This window comes from Phalacrocorax carbo, chromosome 2 (assembly GCF_963921805.1).
Source record: "Phalacrocorax carbo chromosome 2, bPhaCar2.1, whole genome shotgun sequence".
NCBI classification, from domain to species: Eukaryota; Metazoa; Chordata; class Aves; order Suliformes; family Phalacrocoracidae; genus Phalacrocorax; species Phalacrocorax carbo.
Window position 1 is genome coordinate 41,292,097 of NC_087514.1, and position 18,626 is coordinate 41,310,722.

At 43.0% G+C, this 18,626-nt stretch overlaps 1 protein-coding gene across 1 annotated transcript in view; it reads left to right on the forward strand.

The window, feature by feature from the left end:
* The window catches only part of CA8 (carbonic anhydrase 8), a 63,390-nt gene extending 53,267 nt beyond the window's left edge, over positions 1-10,123 (forward strand). The window contains exon 9 of the mRNA XM_064442660.1: positions 10,105-10,123. The gene's annotated coding sequence lies outside the window, so the exon portion shown is untranslated. The remainder of the gene's footprint in view (positions 1-10,104) is intronic.
* The last annotated feature ends 8,503 nt before the right edge of the window (positions 10,124-18,626 follow it).

Here is an 18,626-nt window from a genome sequence, read left to right on the forward strand (position 1 = left end):
CAGGCGTGAACTAGGACACTAAGAGGAAGTAAGGGTGGTCCCTGGCCAGCATCCCTGTCTGTCTCTTAAAGGTTGATTCATTGGTTTTCCTGAATCCCAGAGGGTAACTGAAGGCTACCTTTGCTCACGAGTTAAAAGTGCTTAAAAACAAGGCAACATAAAGAAAAAAATTTACTGAGTCATTCCAGTTGAATTTTGCTGAGACTGCAGAAGCAACGAGGGGGAGATCCATGCACAGGCAGCTTCATAAGAAGTCATGCACATCAGTGTTCTCCAGAACCTGCCAGGGTGCAGCTGCCTTACGCTCAGACTTGCCTCCGTTGAGTTTGACTGGTGGGCACAGCACTGGTGCAGTAATGGCCTTGTGCAAGTTAATCCTCTCGTGGTGTCACATCAAGTCCAGTGAGAATGAGGAGAAGCTTCCTTCCCTGTAGAAATGGGGGACCCCATGGTGAATGATGGCTGCAGAGGAAGAGGGAAAAACTCTTTTAGGGTTGAGGACTCTGAAAGAGCTTTTCCTCCTTGGCTGGGTTTCACAGTGGCATCATCAGCCATGGAGTCAAACTTTGAGATGTGTTCTACCTTTATACATCAGTGCTGCCTGCTGAAATATCAGGCAGCTGGAGAACTGCCCACCACACCTCCTGAGGCTGGACCACGCAGGACGTGTTTGGGAATGTTTGTGTGCACATTTATTTATTAAATTGTAGCTGTCATTGTAAGCACAATTCTGTGTGCATATTTGTATCTTTAGAATGCTATACATAGAAAAACTATTTTTAAAAGCAGGACAATTTAAAATTAATTTTAGAACTTCTAATTAAAGCTAGGAAATTCCAGTATGAAGACTGTGTGCCTAGCATCAGTTCACCAGCACTATACATATACTGTTGGTATGTGTATGATTGGATATTTTTCCCTTTGCTTAGTGAACATGTGTTAAAGTCCTGTTCCCTTCTCTTTTCCCCCATTATTCATTATTCAGACCCAGGTCCTTTATTCTGAATGCTGTTCAAGATTTGCTCTGAAGACATAATAATTCATTTTCTCATGGGGCTTTCTCTCTTACAGTACTCATTTGAATGCTTCAGATGTATTAATGAACTTATCTTTACTCTTGCTTTGCAATTGCCTTCTCCCCTGTATCACCTGAGGGATATTTCCATCTGATCATAGACTGACTATCTGTATGATGCCAGGAATAAGAAAAAGATTCACCAGTCAGACATTTTAGAGAGAGACTCTTCATATTGCACTGCAACGCATGTGGTCCTTGTCCAGGAGAACTTGTTATGACTTTATCTGCAAAGTTAAAAACCCAGCATTGACTCAGTAGTCAGGTCACCGGTTCAAGTCTTCTCCCTGATAAAATTGATAAGATTATTAGTTCTATTGCAAGGTTTGTTTTTCCTTGCTGGGTCATTTTTTGTGACCCTTCTGTCCAGTATCTTCACATCCTTCTCACTGGTGTTCTTACCATGCTGTGGACAGAGGTGGTGGCAGCTCTTCATTACTGCTTGGTCTTCCCCAAAGCCTGACCCCATGTTGATCCAAAGATGCCCTTCTCCTCCCCAGATACTAGGCAAACAACTGAAGATGGGGCCTGAGAATATTAGATAAACCTGAAAATAACTTGCCCTATGAAGTACACAATGAGCTGTTTAAGTTTTAAATAACAAAGAAAAAAGAAAGCATAAAGATAGCATGAAGCAAAAACAGGATGAAGAAACTTAAGTGTTTTTTTTTCTCTAGCAGGGATGTGGTTGGAAATGTTCCTCCTCTATTTCCATCTCAACTTGGTTGTGTTGGAAGTGGTCCTTTCTGGGTTGGGTAAAACCAGCTGACTAACTCACAGCCAGCTCCCAAATCAGAGATTAGAAAATCACGTCTAGCAAGCCTTGTTCCCGAGTCTGCTGCTCTCCTGCCCCTCTCCCACCAGTGCGAGGGAGTTGGCTGCTCCTCCTTGGGCAGCACACACCAATCCTTATCCTAGTCCCTGACTGTTCACTATGTTCCCTGTGTTGGGTTACCCCTCCACCCCTGGAAGTAATTAAAGAAATAAGGTCATAACACAAACGCCATTCTTTTTAAAAGTGAAGCACTTGAGAAGACTGGAGCTTCAAGCGCATAAGCAACTCTCATGCTTATTATTTAGGGTGATGTCTGCGTCTGAGATGGCGATAAAAACATCTTGATCTTACATAGACATAAACTCCATGCATCCCTTAGGCTTTAAATCAAATATACACTGCAAACAGTGCTTTCTCAAGTGCCTTCCATGTAAATATCTGACTGTGGTGAGCATGAAAGAGATGAAAGCTATGACAAGTCCGTGAAACACACACAACTGCATATGATACACTATGTCAGCAGTATTTTAAATAGGAGGTATAATGCAATTCTGGAACATGTGTGTTTAACCTCATGTTGTGAAGATACCAGATCTTTTTTTATGCACTGTAGGTCAGTTGGAAGTGAATTTCATTATCTTGAATCATAATTAGGAAAAATCTTGGTCTCTTTAGTTGGATAATCGTATGTGTGGCTGAGCAAGAAGAAAAAAATACAAACCAAAGGTAGCGGAAAGATTTATTCATGGCTTAGAAACATGTAGTAATTCACATAGATAAGGAGATGTTTACTCAAGAGACAAATCAAAAACAAACACAAAAAACCCTGAGAGCTGTGTGCTCTTGGCAGGGAAGCCAGTAATGATTATCAAGTGCATGAGTCTCAGTGTGAAATTATAGGCTGCGATTTAGCAGATGTGCTGCAGCATTTTGAACCTTCCTGATTTCTTGGCATTTATGTTTTGACCACCCCAGTTCCACACAATTTAAAATGAAATCCTACAAACACAAAAGGCCAGAGCATCTCCAAATACCCGTGGCTATGGCCATAATGAACGAAAAAAGGACTTGCAGAGGCAAAGAATCTGTTTTCAACGGGACCCAAGGTAGCTGGCCTTCAGATGGTGATGTGACTGCAAAATTTTTAAAGATGTCCTGTAAAGAGGTTTAATTGCACTATATTATCCAGCCACTAGATGTCTGCATACCATAGAGCTTCAGGCAGGGTTTGTTCTCCAGCATAAAAGGCAAACAAAGAAAATTCGTATCTGTGTATGTATGTGTATCTCTCTGCATCATAATTTGGCAGCTGGTTTTTTCTGACCTATGCCCTTTTTTCAAGGAAGGATCTGTGGGCAAAAAGGTACTCTGCAAGAAAAATTACATGTATGAAAATTGAGGCTGGTTTCTATTAAAAATGGAAAGAAAACTAGATGAAGCCATTTGTTGAGATCACATCTACTCAGATAAAATTCACAAATAAAGGCTGGAAATCAAATCCAAATCGCCACTCTGTAAGTCATCACAAATTCCAATTAAGCGGGTTATGTGGGCCACAGAGCAACAGTGACCCTCAACAAAGAGAGCTGCAAGTCAGGCTGTGGTAGCGATGTCCCCGGGAGCGCGGGTGGCTCTGAAGTCAGTCTTGCGGCCCCCACGGGTGCTCGGTTCATCTGTGGCTCAGGGCACAGCTCTCCTGGCAGCGCTGCAGTTGCATGGGAGATCTTCGTGGTGTTGGGGCTGGCAGCAGTGGAGTCACCAGCGGCTTTGAGGAGCACTGTGAGTTCTCGTGCTGGTTTGCCTCCAACCCTTCAGGAAGTCCCACTGGTTTTTTCTGCTTCTTACTTGCAAAATGGAGCTCATCTTTTTTATTTTAATGCAGTCGGTGCTGTTAGGAAACGCAAAGCTGAGAGCTGCGAGCACCGTGAGCCCAAGTATAGTCTCCAAGGGCTTCCTCCATAATAATAAAGGTAAGGTAATAATTTATTACGTTAAAGCAATGCACACATCTTTCCTGAACAGTTGGACAGCCCAGCCTAAGCGTGCGCTGCATGAGCAGATGTTGACATACCTGTTTGGCATAAACACTTTTCTCACAGGATTTCCCCAAGGCACAATGATGGGCAGCCCTTCCTTAGGTGCTTGCTGTGCTGAAGCGCTGAGAATGGGTTAGGGAAGAAAAATCCTCTGTTTTCAAGGGTTTTGCCACCGCCTGGAAAGTGAGTATCGCTTGAGTTCAGACACCCAGATTCCGAGGTCCCTGTTATTTGTGTTCACAGTCTGGGAATAAATGAAGTTTGTGAGGATTTGTGAAAATTACTGGTTTATGCAAAGGCAGTAGCTGCAGTGCCTTAAATGAGCATCACTGCAGAGGTAGATTAATGGATCATTTACCATGTCCTGTAACCTTAAATTTGAACTCTGCCTCCTCCCTACAAGGCATCATGACACCTGTATCGTGTTGCTTTTGTTTGCTTGCTCCAAGACACAACCTCCTCTTGCTTCTGATCAGACTCCTTCCCTTGCCATGTGGGTTCTTTCCCAAATGCATTTAGTAGTGGGTGGCTGCAGAGCACAGCTGTTTTTTATGCGCTGCTTGGTATTATAGTATTTACCCTTTCCCAAAAGGATTTGAGTGGTGTATTATGTTCAGGATTTCCCTGCTTCTTTACATCTCTTGGTTAGTTAATCAAGTAACAGTTCTTAAATCCAGTTTCTCATTAACAAAATTGAATCAAATATTAAGGATTCATTCTCATTTTAGGGTTGATTACCATAATTGTGGTTAGTGTTCCATCACAATTTACTTTGTTTTTAATCACTAAAAGGCTAACAAGCTCATTTCACACCCTTTTCATTTGGTAAACGCAGAGGAGGAAGATACTATTGGTGTCTTGCAGTTACGAGCTGCAGAAACTTTCTTTCACTGTCCATAACAGTGAGTGTCGAATTTGTGAAGCTGAGGGACAAAGTGATGAGGGCATTTTTCCGTCTTTAAGAAGTGGACATGCAACCAGTAGGCTGCTGTTGCCACTTCTTTTCTGAATTAGAGCAGAAACCCTTGTCCATTTATGTGAGTGCTAAACTGTGTCATTCATTGTATTTCTGCACAGTAACACCTTTTTCTATAATTCGCAAAAAAACCCTGAAATTACTTTGGCTGGATGATTTGTTTTGAGAGAAGGGCCTACAGTGTGCGTAATCTTGGGGTCTCAAAAGTAAGGAGCCAGTGAAGCCCTTGGAATATGGGTCTTTGTTTTAACTGCAAGGAAACATTTCTAGTATTTTTCTGAACCAGAATGAAATTTTAATTATGTCAGAATACCCTAAATTATTGAGATGTCAAATTTCAACCATTTTTAGTCCTACTCTATAGGGCTTTTGTCATATCAGCTAAATTCCTCTTTTCATTTAGCCTCCAGCTCCTTTCTAGACCAACCTTCATTCTACCTTTGTTTTGTTAAGTAATTGGTTTTATTTCTCAAAGTGAAAGAGAGAGAGAAAAAAAGAATGCTTTTTGAGAAAGTATCTGGCTGTTGTCCTGTAAATGAAGAGAGTGATCATGTGTGGTTACATTACTGTGTCTAAACAGAAGAGACATTGTGATCTTAAATACACCCCTCCTCTTACTGATTAGCCAGTTAGGAAACAGCAGTCTGGTATTACTTTGGTAATCTTTTAATATAGAAAGACATCTGGCTACACATAGATCAGATTGCTTTTACAGCTTTTTAATAATGTTGCTTTCCCACCAATTTCTAAGAAGGAAGAACCCAAATATCTTGAATTTTGGTAAGCTCATTAGGCAACAAGAGACCAGGTGATGAGATACTCCTGTTCCCTCACTTTCCTTATGTCTGTCCCTTTCCCTAGCAGCCAGAAGAGGGAGAAAAAAATCAAAACATGGTCTCCTTCCCAGCAATGGATTCCAGCTGACGTTTTATCTGTGATAGGCGTCTACACGCAGGGGTAGAGCTGTTGTCACCCAAAACAAAGCAGTTGCACCTGTAAGAGGAGGATATTTGGCTAGAGGAAGGAAAGGAGATAGAAATCTGCCAAGCCTAAATCTGCTCTCAAGAGTTTTTCAATTACTAATTTAATGAGATCATGTGGTATTTTTATCTCCTTAGTCTCTTAAATTGTCTTTCATTAGATTTTAATGAGATTTTCTTCATCTCCTCCAGATAAAGTCCTCCCATTTTATTGGTGCATTCTTCCTGTTTGTTTCCAGATGTACAGCCTTACATTCAGAGCTGCAGTAAAAATATATTCAAGTCCATATGTGCAATCCAGACTGCTTCACCAAAGTGACTTGCAGTTACTCACGATCTACCAACATTAAAGCAGAAAGCTTCACTTTATTTGGCCTGGTCTTCATAAAATAGACTACAGATTTTCACTGAGTAATTCCTTCATCAACTTGAGAAGCTTGCATTGACCTTCAGCCTAGTCTTGAATTACCTTTAATCCATATTCTCAATGCATTACATCTGGTACTATGTGTAACCATATTTGAATTACACAGAGTTTTGTGCATAGTTTTCACATCTTTTGTTTCTCGTGCCTTTTTTTTTTTTTCTTTTTAAGTCAGATCTCATTCGTCTTTGCTCATCAACTTTCCTCCAGCTTTTATACTTTTTACTTTCTTCCTAGATTCTTTCTGTCACATACCATTTCTGTCAACAGGGCGCACGCGGGGTGTGCTTCCACAGCGTAAGATCTGTGTGCTCCTGCATCATCCCACGGTACAAATCTGATCTGAATGAGGCACGGGCATATTTCTGATAAATTAGCCAGAGTACAGGGTATGGATATATGCCAGGCTTTATCCCAACTATGGGTAAACAGATGATGTGTATTCAGCATAAAATTAGAGTGGGCAGGATGAGCTAAAAACTGATCTGTCAAGACAGATTGAAGTTGTACTAAGAATTCAAAATATTTGGAACAAATTTGAACTGACAGACTGAAGTTGTTTTAGTATTTTGTGTCATATGGCCACAGGGTTTTTGAACTTGTAATAAGCATCTTAAAACAGGTTTACCATCTTGTCTAACTACAGCCTCAGTAACACCAATGTCAGCAAAGCAATCAACTTCCTGATATTAAGACCAGTAAGAATCCTTTGGGTAATTTCACCTGATCCCTGAATGACCCAAAGAGTAGAATTTTCTTCATTAATCCACATCATGTTCAGTAACCTCCCGTCGTTTTTTAATATCAAGGCCACATGATAGAAAATACATGAAGCATCCAGTAATACAATGTTGTTTGGCCAATACAGTCAACATATCATTTAGGCAGCACGTGTCTGGGATTTGTACCTCAAGTTACTCTCTCACTCTGCACCTTGGCAAACCTCTTTGCTTAGAAACAGCCACCCTCAACCTACGTCTTGGCACTCCCTGAGCCCCCTCCTTACAGAGGATATTTACCCCAGCATGCTGATCCATACTGTGCTATAGGGAGAGGCTGGTGAGACACATTTGCCCTAGGACATTGCTCCCAGCTGCCTTTCAGTTGCTACTTGCAACTCATCCCTGGAGCATGGTATGAGAGGCTCTGCGGCTCTTTTCCTTCTGGGAAACTGCTTTCTAGGAGACAGGGGTGTGGGCACGTTCCTATGGACTGAGGGGGAGAAGTCGGTCATCTGGACCTCATCAGGAGACAGTACTGCCTGTTCCCTTCTACCAGCAGAGATGGGGCAGAGAGCGAGTGTGCTGCTTGGCTTGTCTCAGCAGCCCTCTGCTCCCCTGATGCTGGCAGCCAAATAGCCATCAGCAGAATAGAAAGAGGAACTTAGGCAAGCACTGGTCTTATCAGGAAGAGGCAGGCATGAGTGGCTGCCCACGCTCAGCCCATCTGCGAAAGCACTCCTCTGCCATTGCTGTTACAAGCTGAGCGGTGTGGCTGCCAGCATCAGCCTGGCTGGGAGACGGGCTGCCAGTGCTGCCTCCCACATCTGGCTGGTGTCTGTAGCTTAGGGTAAGGTACCGGCTCTGGACAAGGAGCAGCTGTGGCTGATGGTTGCCACACTGGGTAACGCCATTGCCTGCTGCTTGCCAGCTGAGATCTGCATTTGGCCATTGGAGGCAGACCACTCTTGCAAGGGGTGAGCAGGCTTGGCGCATCCAGGGCTTGTGCTTCAGCCAGACACAAGATGGAGATGCAGTCTAAGAGAGCACCGCTGGCCCTGGAGACTTCAAAGGAGAGCAAACTAAGGAATAGCCCCTCCAGCCCTGCCAGGGGAAAGCCAGAACTGATGCTGAACTCTGAACTTTATGAGATAAAAGTGGTCCCTGCTCATTTGTATAACTGCAGATTAGGTGTACAATTAAGGGGACAGTTAAAGGAAAAGACACAGGACACAAATCAATCAAAGCAAATCCAGAATCTTTCCCGTCACTGCAATCAGGTGATGGGTCTTAAGCAAAGAGCCAAAAAAGGGTGCTGACCACTTCTGACAGGGACACAGGAATCTTTCTGTGGATGTACCAAGAGTGACAAAATCTTTTTACTCTTAAAAGTTTTCAATAAAATGATAAAGTGGGGGATTAATGACATATAAAAGAGTTTATGCACTTCTTAGGAAAAGTTTTTATCCCTTTCTACCCACTTCAGTGCATAAGACACTTTGATCTGGTAGTGTAAGGATTAGGTTTGGCCAAAGTGTAACACTTTTCTCCAAAAGTGACTAAGTCACCTTTGTAATCTAGTAAATAGTCTACCTCTGTGCACATTCAGGCATCCCCTGATAGGAATAAGTTTCCACTCTATCTCACTCCTGTTAGTCCTTCAGCTCTGGCTGCCGGATGAATGGGTCTGTTCTCTTTTTCTGACTCACAGATCTCCAGAATATGTGGTTTTAAACAAGAAATATCTCTTTATTTCCTGTTTTCCAGGTACTGGAGAATCAGTAGGGGTGGTCCAAGACCTTCACTTCTTCAAAGCTCTGTTCAGTACCTGTCTCTTACATAGTACCTCAGGCAAACTATCTCTGAGCAATAGCAGGTGGCCTGGAAGCTATTGTCTGCTTATCATGTTTGTTACAGACTTGCACAAGTTTTCCTTTTGCCAGAACTGTAGTAAGACATTCAAGTACCCAGATGATCTAATAGTTTGCCCTTCTCATAGTGCAGTTTGAATAAATATTTGTTCAAATACTTAAATGCTCAAATAATTAAATATTAAGGTTGCAGGCACTACTTATTGATTGTTCACAGCAAATTACTACCAAATGGCATTGGTTCTGCCTCTTGAAAAAGGTTTTGGTGGTATGGCTGGAAATGATGGGCTCCGTGGTACCTGCAGTGAGATCACCTTTGCTTTGGGAGAGAAGGGCAGAACTGCCCCAGTGGCCCTGGGGGCCTTTTGGAGGTCTGAAGTTTCACTTCTGGAAGGATGTAATGGAAGTCCTTGATCCTTCCGGGATCACTGAAGGAGGCTTGTAAAGGGGTAGCCAAAATAATGTTTCATCCTTGCTCTTATGTGCCCTACTTGGGTGAAGTTCAGTGGGGCACCCTCAAGCAGGCTTGACAGGAGCATTTTCTCCCAGAGGAGGTTTCCCCTTGCTGTACGTGACCCTGTTGCTGCTGTAAAAACAGAGGGACAGAGCTGCACTGTCTAGTGCTGTCCCAGCACTGAAGAAAGAGTAACTGATGGGTATTTGCCTTCCCATGTGAGCCTTCCCTGGCTCCTTAGAAAGCTTTTCCTCTGGGCTAACTACACTCAGCTTTAGTAACCATGTCCCACTACCTTGCCCCCGTCTCCTTTGGGTCCTTCAGGGTATGGACAAGGTAGTGCAGCAGCGTACCATGAGGACTGGTGGATCCCCGGGGTGGCAGGGCCTGGCAGCCCATCCTGTCCCACCACCTCAGGCAGGAGCAGCCAGGGGCATGGGGGTAGCCCCTGTCCCAGCATCAGGCACCCCCCAGGGACAGGCCTGGCAATGCCCTCAGGCAGAGACCCAGAAATTTGTCCTGTTCCTGGCAGCCTGTTACCCACCTCAGAGCTGTGATCTCATCTGCCAACAGTCCTCTCCTCCGAAGAAAGCCTGATGCCCACCTCTGCTATTTTCTACACTGGGCACTTTTCTTCATTTTGTTTAGTCTGTGATCAATGTGGTACAGAGAAGCCACCACCTCACCTGAAGACTGTGGTGCAAGTGATGACCAGATGCTACCCATGCCACCTGGTACCACCTCCTCGTGGTTCCTGATTTCTCACTTTCCTGTCCTCTCTGTCTCCCTCCCAGGGCTCACCCCTGAGGACAGAAATTTGCCTTCAGCACAATTCACTTCCTGGGACAGAGAAACCTGCATGGCTTAATTTCATGGGCCTCGTCAATGTGTATTGGGAAGAAAGCAGCTGATTAAGTAGTAACTACTCCCCCTTCGCTGTTAGAGTGAAAAGTAGTATAGTAAACCATTTTGTATGTTGGCCATCTCCTGAAGTTAAGGGGATGTAAAAGAAGAAAAGCAAATAACTATGTTTTGGGTAAAACAGAAGATCTCCTGATCAGAAAAGGAGCTGTTTACACATGCTGTGCAGACCATTGTGTGCTAGCCAATTTTAAATTAATATCATTTCACACATATTTCTTCATTCCTTGTGCACATTATTAATCTGTAAGTGACACCACCCTGCTCTCTGGCTGGCAGCGATGAAGAGGAGCAGTGCCTGGGCTACCTGGGAAGAAGAAGCAGGGAGAGGTGAGGTGACCTCACAGTGCTGCTTCTCAATGGCCAGGCTGTCACCTTCTGCTCAGTCAGGCTTGTCCATCCTAGTGGAAACCTGCTTCAATAATCCTTACTTTGTCCTGTTTGCATTAAATAGCCAGGAGTATGTTCTCACCTGTATTATCTCCCTCCCTGTCATAAGGTTTTGCCACCTACGCCTGCCCCGAGTGCCAGTGCTTCACAAAGGGCTGCTGTGGTTTCCTTGGGCCTGAGGGGCAGTCCAGGGAAAATGAACCACAACTAAGACTTACACAACTTTGCTCTGTTCCATAAAAATGTAATAGTTTGAGGTGGGAGGATGGTGCAAACAGAAAGCTGTGGTGTGATTGTGCCATCAGTCCTCTGAACTTGTGCAGTGGACAACCCTGTGGATGGCAGCATGTCCCGCGGCATCCCAGCCTGGGACGGAGGTGGTCTTCTGCTCACCGATGGCTCCTTCTGGACACTCTTGCCCACCAGGTCTCTGCCTAAGCAGGGAAAAGGCAGCTCTAATACATGAAGACAGAAACTGGAGAGTCTGTTCTTTGCGCACCCAACTGATGTTTCCAAATGTTGCCACCAGAGGAGGTACCAAGCACATTTTTGCTGGATCAACACATAAACAGATTATAACAGCCAGATTTACCAGCAGAGGTAGCATAACTTCTGTATAGAGACAGGAAATTTCAGTGTAAACAACAGTTCATGAAAAAGAGAATACATGGAGAGAGGCAAGAAAGTTACTCACTGTATTTTCTGATGTGTCTATCCTAGCAGCTCTTGAATCTTTAACATATTAACAGTAAATGCATTTCTGATTTCTTTAATACATTGGTAATACTGGGAAAATCTAGGCTAGGCCACTTCCAGTCTTCAATGTAGTTTCTTGCAAAGGCAGCAGCCATTTTGATGGTTGAATATTTTTTATTGCAGTAATTCATCCTCTAAATCTGGGGTAGTCAACAATTTAGGCACTGGGCAGAATAAAGAGTGTTCAAAGAGACAATGGCTACTAGACTGAGGCACTGACTCAAAAGCCAATTGTAAAATGGTTGCTATAAAAAAGAATGGTAGGGCCATCAACTGTAGATAACATGACAGCATTTAAAATTGGTGTTTTAGGGAAAGATCTGTAATCTCAAAGAAAAATGTCAAAGATTACTTAAGCGGTTACATCCTGTATCAACAAGAAAGAAAACATTTTTAACTGAAAAAACTAATCAATTTTCTCCCAGCATTTTTTCCCCTTATTAAAGGCACCGAATATTTCTAGGAATTCACAGGTATACTTCAAAATGTACGTTCTGAAAGTGTTTAATATAGCAAAATATTCAGGAATACACATTCTGCACTAATTATTTTCAGACTGCATTAATGGTCTGACTCTGACGATTCAGTGTCTGGTTCAGTGGCAAACCACCCCAATTGGTCAAACAGGATCAAGCCTTTAAAAATACATTTTTAAATGAATTATTTGTCATCACACCCTGAAATGAAAATTACTCTTTACAGGAGTTTTATCTTCCATGGATAAACTGCATTATGCTCTTGTGATTCCTTCCTAGAACTGACTATGACTAGTTAACTCATTTATGTCTCTGTGTTTGCTTAAGCACAAAGTCTCATCTAATAACTCAGGAGTTATTAGCTTTCTAAACCAACCTGTTTACTCAGTACATGTCCTCTCTGTATTATGATAAACAAACATGAAATCAGATGGATTAAGGAAAGACTTACTGGTCTATGTTGAAGTCTGCAGAGAAGAGTGGTTCTGGATCTATAGTAAATTGCAGTTATTATTTATTTGAATGGGCTTGTCAGTATAAAAATTAGCAGAATAATTTCCCTTTAGTTACAGGGCTCGCAACATCTGCAATTGCTGTAGTAGAAAGCAGTGGATGAACAGATTCATCTTCTGTATTGTAAATACAGTCAGGTTCTTACAGCTGGCAGCGTACTAGGGTTCATTTTTTAACCAATCATACACTTTTTCAGTTATTGGTACTATCACTAGCCACTTAATCCTGTCAGATTGATCTCAGCATGCAAGTGGCAGGAAGCTTGAATGTTGCAGTAAATTTGTTTATTGAGCAGCCAATTATAAAATGAGTATTTTTGTTGCTTCTTCCTAATGGCAAACAAGCAAATCCTGAGTAATATTTGATACTCTTGTCTTCTCATGGCCAGTGTTAAGCTTCTGTCCATGACTGCTGAAGCCCCTGGCAGACCTGTAACACACCACATGCCTTGATCGCTTCCTCTGAAAGTAGGAAGTCACTCTTCACCCTCTGTCCCTGTGAAACCGGATAGAGAGGGAACTTGGAGCCCTTGGAAGCACAAGTCCCTGCTCACACTTTGGCCCATGCAGTTCACAGGCTTCTCACGGTATGTTCTTGGAAATCCTTTAGCTCTGAGAAGTTAGGATTTAACTTCCCTACTCTTGTCTGTCTTTGAATCTTCCCTGTTTCCTTTATTTGAATAATGCAAAAGGAAATCAAACACATCATAGGAGTCTTATACATATGTATACACAACTGAGCAAGCAAAACTGAATCAACATCTAAAGCATAGAGGAAGAACACAGTTCAAATATTAGTATTTTTCTGTTGGGAGCCAGGCACATCTGGTCTAGTCCAGCCATTCCTTGCAATGAAGTTGTTGGTGTTTGCTGCCACCATGGACCCAGCCCACACTTCCATGCCTCTTGAGTCTCCACCTAACCCTCAGAGGAGCACAACCTCCACAGGAGCCTTCAAGCAGGGCTCAGGAAGCCTGCAGCCCCCGCCTCTCTCCTGCTGAACCATATCTATGCCCAAACCAGGATCCAATTCATTGTCCTAAGGAGCACCTGGCACACCTCTTTCTTTGCCATTTCATTAGCACATTGTCGCAAGGAGGTGGTGTCACTTGTGCAGCTGAAGTTTAGGCAACCCCACCACAGGACACAATAGGTAGGACAATGCCTAAGAATCTCCATCACTCATGTCAACAGTGCCAGTCAGAGCTGGTTAGTGAAGCCTTTCATTTTTGTAACACTTTTAGCTCCAGGGTTTACATACATGCCCCCAAAACAGAATTTCTTTCACAACTGTGATGTCAGAAATCTCCAAAGTGCTTTTGGTTAGCTTAGCTTGTTGTGGGAAATTTCCGTTGTACGTCACGTGGTCGTCTCTGTACTGGACATATCTGGAGCCAATTTCTGGTGCATAGCTTCATCCAAAACCTAACTGTAATCACTAGCACTTCTGAGGCTTCTCAGATGGGTGGCTAACAAGAAGCTGCCTGGTTACATGACTTTTAACACTTCTTTCAACTAACTCTGGTACCCAAATGCAAAATTTTCTAGAACCTGCAAGGACATCATGTGGATTTATGATATTTGCTTGAGGACTCTGCAGCCATAAACCAATCACTGGATTACAATGAGATAAATACAGTATTTTCTTCTGCCAAATGCAATCCTGTCTCAATACTTTTCATTGCATTATTTAATTGAAAGCAGCTCTCATTTTGCTCAACCCAGCAATTTGAAAGTTTAAAAGATAGGCCACATTTCTTTGTTTGAATATACTGTCAAATGCATTTGAAAATAAAATCCTCAATCACAATAATGTTAAGTCTGCTCCTTATGTTTGTGGGTTTCAAATGTTAAACCTAATAAGACTCTCTTTGAAACTGGGCCAATCCTGCTTCACTTGAAGTCAATGGGAATTTTGCCAATGACTTAAATGAGAGCAAGGTTGGGGCCTATATATTAGCTTCAGGCTTTAGGACTCCACAGGATCCCAGAACTTCCACTTTCTGGAAATTAAATATTTCCAACTGCAGTGAGCTGTCTGATTGCAAATTGCTGCCACATCTCCAAAAAAGCATTGAAATGAACACTGACAAAGAGTGAAATATTTTTTTCATATTGCTGTCAGATTCTGAAGTTTTAAAGCAACAGTGATAAACTGGAAATATACCTTTCCTGGAACAGTCACATTTCTCAAAGACATGAGACAGAGCGCCAATCCTGCAGGCAAATACACACAAGCAGAATTGCAAAGCACAGGTACCATCTGCTTGTCTTCAGCAAGCCTGTGCATGGCCTGGGAGCCCACCTACACAAAGTAATTGCGTAACAGTAGGTACTGTACCTACTTCAAAGATTTTCTAAAGCACACTATCATTTAACAGATTATTAAAAAATTGCGGATACATTTTTGTAGTACTGATCTTTTTTATTTTGACAGATGGTTCAAAAGGATGTGTAAGAAAGTTTTAAACACTTTTGTTGACAATTCTAATAAAATTAATTTAATAAACTCTTTTTCAGTTATTATGAAATCCTAATACACTCAGTAGGCAGATGAAAGATGAACCAGATAAGTTTAGCCTGATGTAGAAAATGAATAGTCCTTTCAGCACTCAGTTCTTTTGAATTAACAGTCAACATAGCTCATGGAAACACTTTCTACATTTGGACCAACACTCTATGAAACCCCAAGTTATTTCAACCAATGCTTTAATTATGGCCTGAGAATGCAAGCAAAGATGAAGGAAAGCAAAAGAGAGACAGGACCAAACACACTACCTTACTTATTCATTGAATTTAAGATGCCAGTCTCCCCAGACACCAAATTAATCTGGTTTTGGAGAGGCTTCCTCCCTCTCTTAATTTAGTGATCAGAGAGCTTAGAGATGAGCACTGCAGCTCAGGTACAAATCAGGTGGCTCAGTGACACAGTGTCACTATTCCTGTATGCCTGGTTTCCTAGAACCAGCACACCTACAAGGCTCAAGCTGAGGGTTTATCTGCAAAGGAGTTCAGAAAAATTGTAAAGATACTTCAGAAATCATAGAATCACAGAATGGTTTGTGTTGGAAGGGACCTTTAAAGATCATCTAGTCCAACCCCCCTGCCACAGATTGGTAAGTGTCATTAAGATATCATATTTTACCCATGTTTTATTTTTTGTACATTATTTCAGCACAGAGAACCACTAAAAGTCATGTTCTGATTGCTGCGACATACCACAAGTCATGGTCTGTCTCCCTCTGCTCTGCCATCTTGAGGAACTGGTCTGTCCACCACTTGAAAAAAACCCCAACATTTTACCAATAACTGAATACCTCTGCACCCTTTGCAGTGAAACTTAGAGAATTCATCCTTTCCTTTCCTTCTTTCCTTCTTTCCTTCTTTCCTTTTTCCTTGCCTTGCCTTTCCCTTTCATTTTCCTTGCCTTGCCTTTTGCATACCCCCTCCCCTCCCCTCCCCTCCCCTCCCCTCCCCTCCCCTCCCCTCCCCTCCCCTCCCCTCCCCTCCTCTCCTCTCCTCTCCTCTCCTCTCCTCTCCTCTCCTCTCCTCTCCTCTCCTCTCCTCTCCTCTCCTCTCCTCTCCTCTCCTCTCCTCTCCTCTCCTCTCCTCTCCTCTCCTCTCCTCTCCTCTCCTCTCCTCTCCTCTCCTCTCCTCTCCTCTCCTCTCCTCTGTGTGATATCACAGTAAATGGGGCCTGATTTGGAGCCTCAGAATATCTACAGTTCCAACAGACTTTGAGTGCTTTTGAACAGCAATACCTCCTGAAAACCAGCATAAAAAGTCTGTGTGGAGTTCTTTCCACAGCAGGATGTGCATTTTCAAGTTCAACTGGAAGCATATTAAAAGTGCGTTATTATGTCTTTCTATGAATTATATGTATGTGAAAATAATTCCATCTTACTTTGGATGGATAATGATGGATTTGTTTTATTTATCTGGGAAAGATGGAGTTTGGGGTACAACATAGTGGTTAAATAATTGCCAAGTCACCATAAAGACATTACTCTATTTAATGTGCACAATCATACATTCAGTCAACCCACGATAGAAGCCAAGCAGAACTAATCAAAACATTGAAGGTGAGTGCTTGCTGCCAGCATCTCTCCTGCATTTACCAGACGAGCTATTTACAAACCTAGAATACGAGCTTCTTAACTGTGAGTGAATTGAGTTTTAAAAATAAAATGTCACTAAAATTAAATAAAAATGTTAGAGACTGTCTACAGTTTGGATTTTCAGTAGGCGTATCATTCACCAGTGATAATACCTTCACTTTTAGGCTGTTCACTTCCCTTCTACAACCCAAATATCCATTATTAGTGAGAAATAGATGTTATCACTAGATTTCCCAAAATCTTAGAAAACACTGTTAAAAATAATCTCCAGAGTTCATCTGCCCACCTCCTCAGCAGGATCAACTATACCTAAACCTTTCCTAAGGGATGTTTACCCAGCCTGATATCATTTGTCTCATGTTGTAGCCCCCTGTGACCTGACACAGATCTCTTCAGCTGATCCCTCCAAGCTGACCATGGAGGTGATCTTTTTAGGTGATCTCATTAGTTCAAGTGTAGAAATATAAATATGTTTTTGTGTGTCTGATGTCAGCAGGCAAAAAATAGATAAAAGAAATCTCTACATACAGGCTGGGGAATGAGAGGCTGCAGAGCAGCTCTGCAGAGAGGGACCTGGGGGTTCTGGTCCACAGCAAGCTGAGCATGAGCCAACAGTGTGCCCTGGCAGCCAAGAGGCCAACCGTGCCCTGGGGTGCATCAATCCCTGCATTGCCACTGGGCAAGGGAGGGGATTGTCCCGCTCTGCTCTGCGCTGGGGCAGCCTCACCTCGAGGGCTGTGTGCAGGTTTGGGCACCACAGTACATCAAGGATATAAAGCTACTGGCGAGTGTCCAGAGGAGGGCCACGAAGGTGGTGAAGGATTTAGAGGGGGAGCTCTAGGAGGAGTGGCTAAAGTCACTCGGTTTGTTCAGCCTGGAGAAAAGGAGTCTGAGGGCAGACCTCATCGCGGTCTGCAGCTTCCTCACAAGGGGAGGAGGAGGGCCAGGTGCCGATCTCTTCTCTCTGGTTACCGATGATAAGAACCGAGGAAATGGCAGGAAGATGTTGCAGGGGAGGTTTAGGCTGGATATTAGGAGCAGGTTCCTCACCCAGAGGGTGGTGGAGCACTGGAACAGGCTCCCCAGGGAGGTAGTCAAGGTGCAAATCCTGGCGTAGCCGAGAAGTGCTCGGACAACGCTCTCAGACACATGGTGTGAATTTTGGGGTTGTCCTGTGCAGGGAGAGGAGTTGGACTCAATGAAATCTATGAATTCTATGAAATCTGTTACTGAAACTCACCAAATTAGAAGGAAGATTATCAAGGCTAGTTAGATCTATTGACCCGTTTGCAACAATCTGTTGCCCTTTTATTCTGGGCAACAATGTACTGATCCCTGGGTTTGCGGCTCTCTGAGGAGCTGGCACGAGTTTGTGTACAGCAATGGGGCATATGGAGCTGATGACACTTGTGCACTACTTCTGCTTGTCACCCTTGGCAGATAGATCACCGGCAGGTGTTCCCTGCAGATGAGCCCAGGGCACCCAATGCACCTTAGTGTTGCTGTGAAGGCGGGGATTTGATATTTTGCTATCTGTCAAGTGAGAAATAGACTAAAAAAGCAGGAACTGGGAATAACAGCCTGGTATTTTTGGCCTGATTCACAGCAGTAACTAAAAGCCTTATAGTTACTTATGCATCTGCCCTCATAGTAGTGAGATTGCAAGGACGAGTGTCATTGTCTGCATTTGGTATCTGTGGAGCTTGCGTCCCAGGGACCGAGTGATTCTGTGAGATCACAACCAACCAAAGCTTCTTATAACTTTGGGTTACTGAAACGTGTGGATGCCTGCTTGTACACACGTGTGAGAGGAGAGCTCTGCTTCTTTGTTAGAGGAGATAGTTTTCCTTGGGCTCTGAAAGCAGTGGATGTTTATTGTCCTCCTCAGAAGGAGGAATAGATCCAATCTGAATGTAGGAGGTAGTCTTTTTACTTAGTGAAGCTTACTTGTGTAATTTGTAGGATCTTTACAGAAGATTTCAGATTTGTTACTTCTATCAAGTTAATTTATTGACAATGTGTCATTCTTTCAGAGTTGCCTATTTGTGCTCGGGTGTATAACCTGACCAGTTTTTAACCTATTTATTATGTTCTTACATACGTGAGAGCTAGTGTGAAAAATAGACTTGTGGGCTTTCTTGGT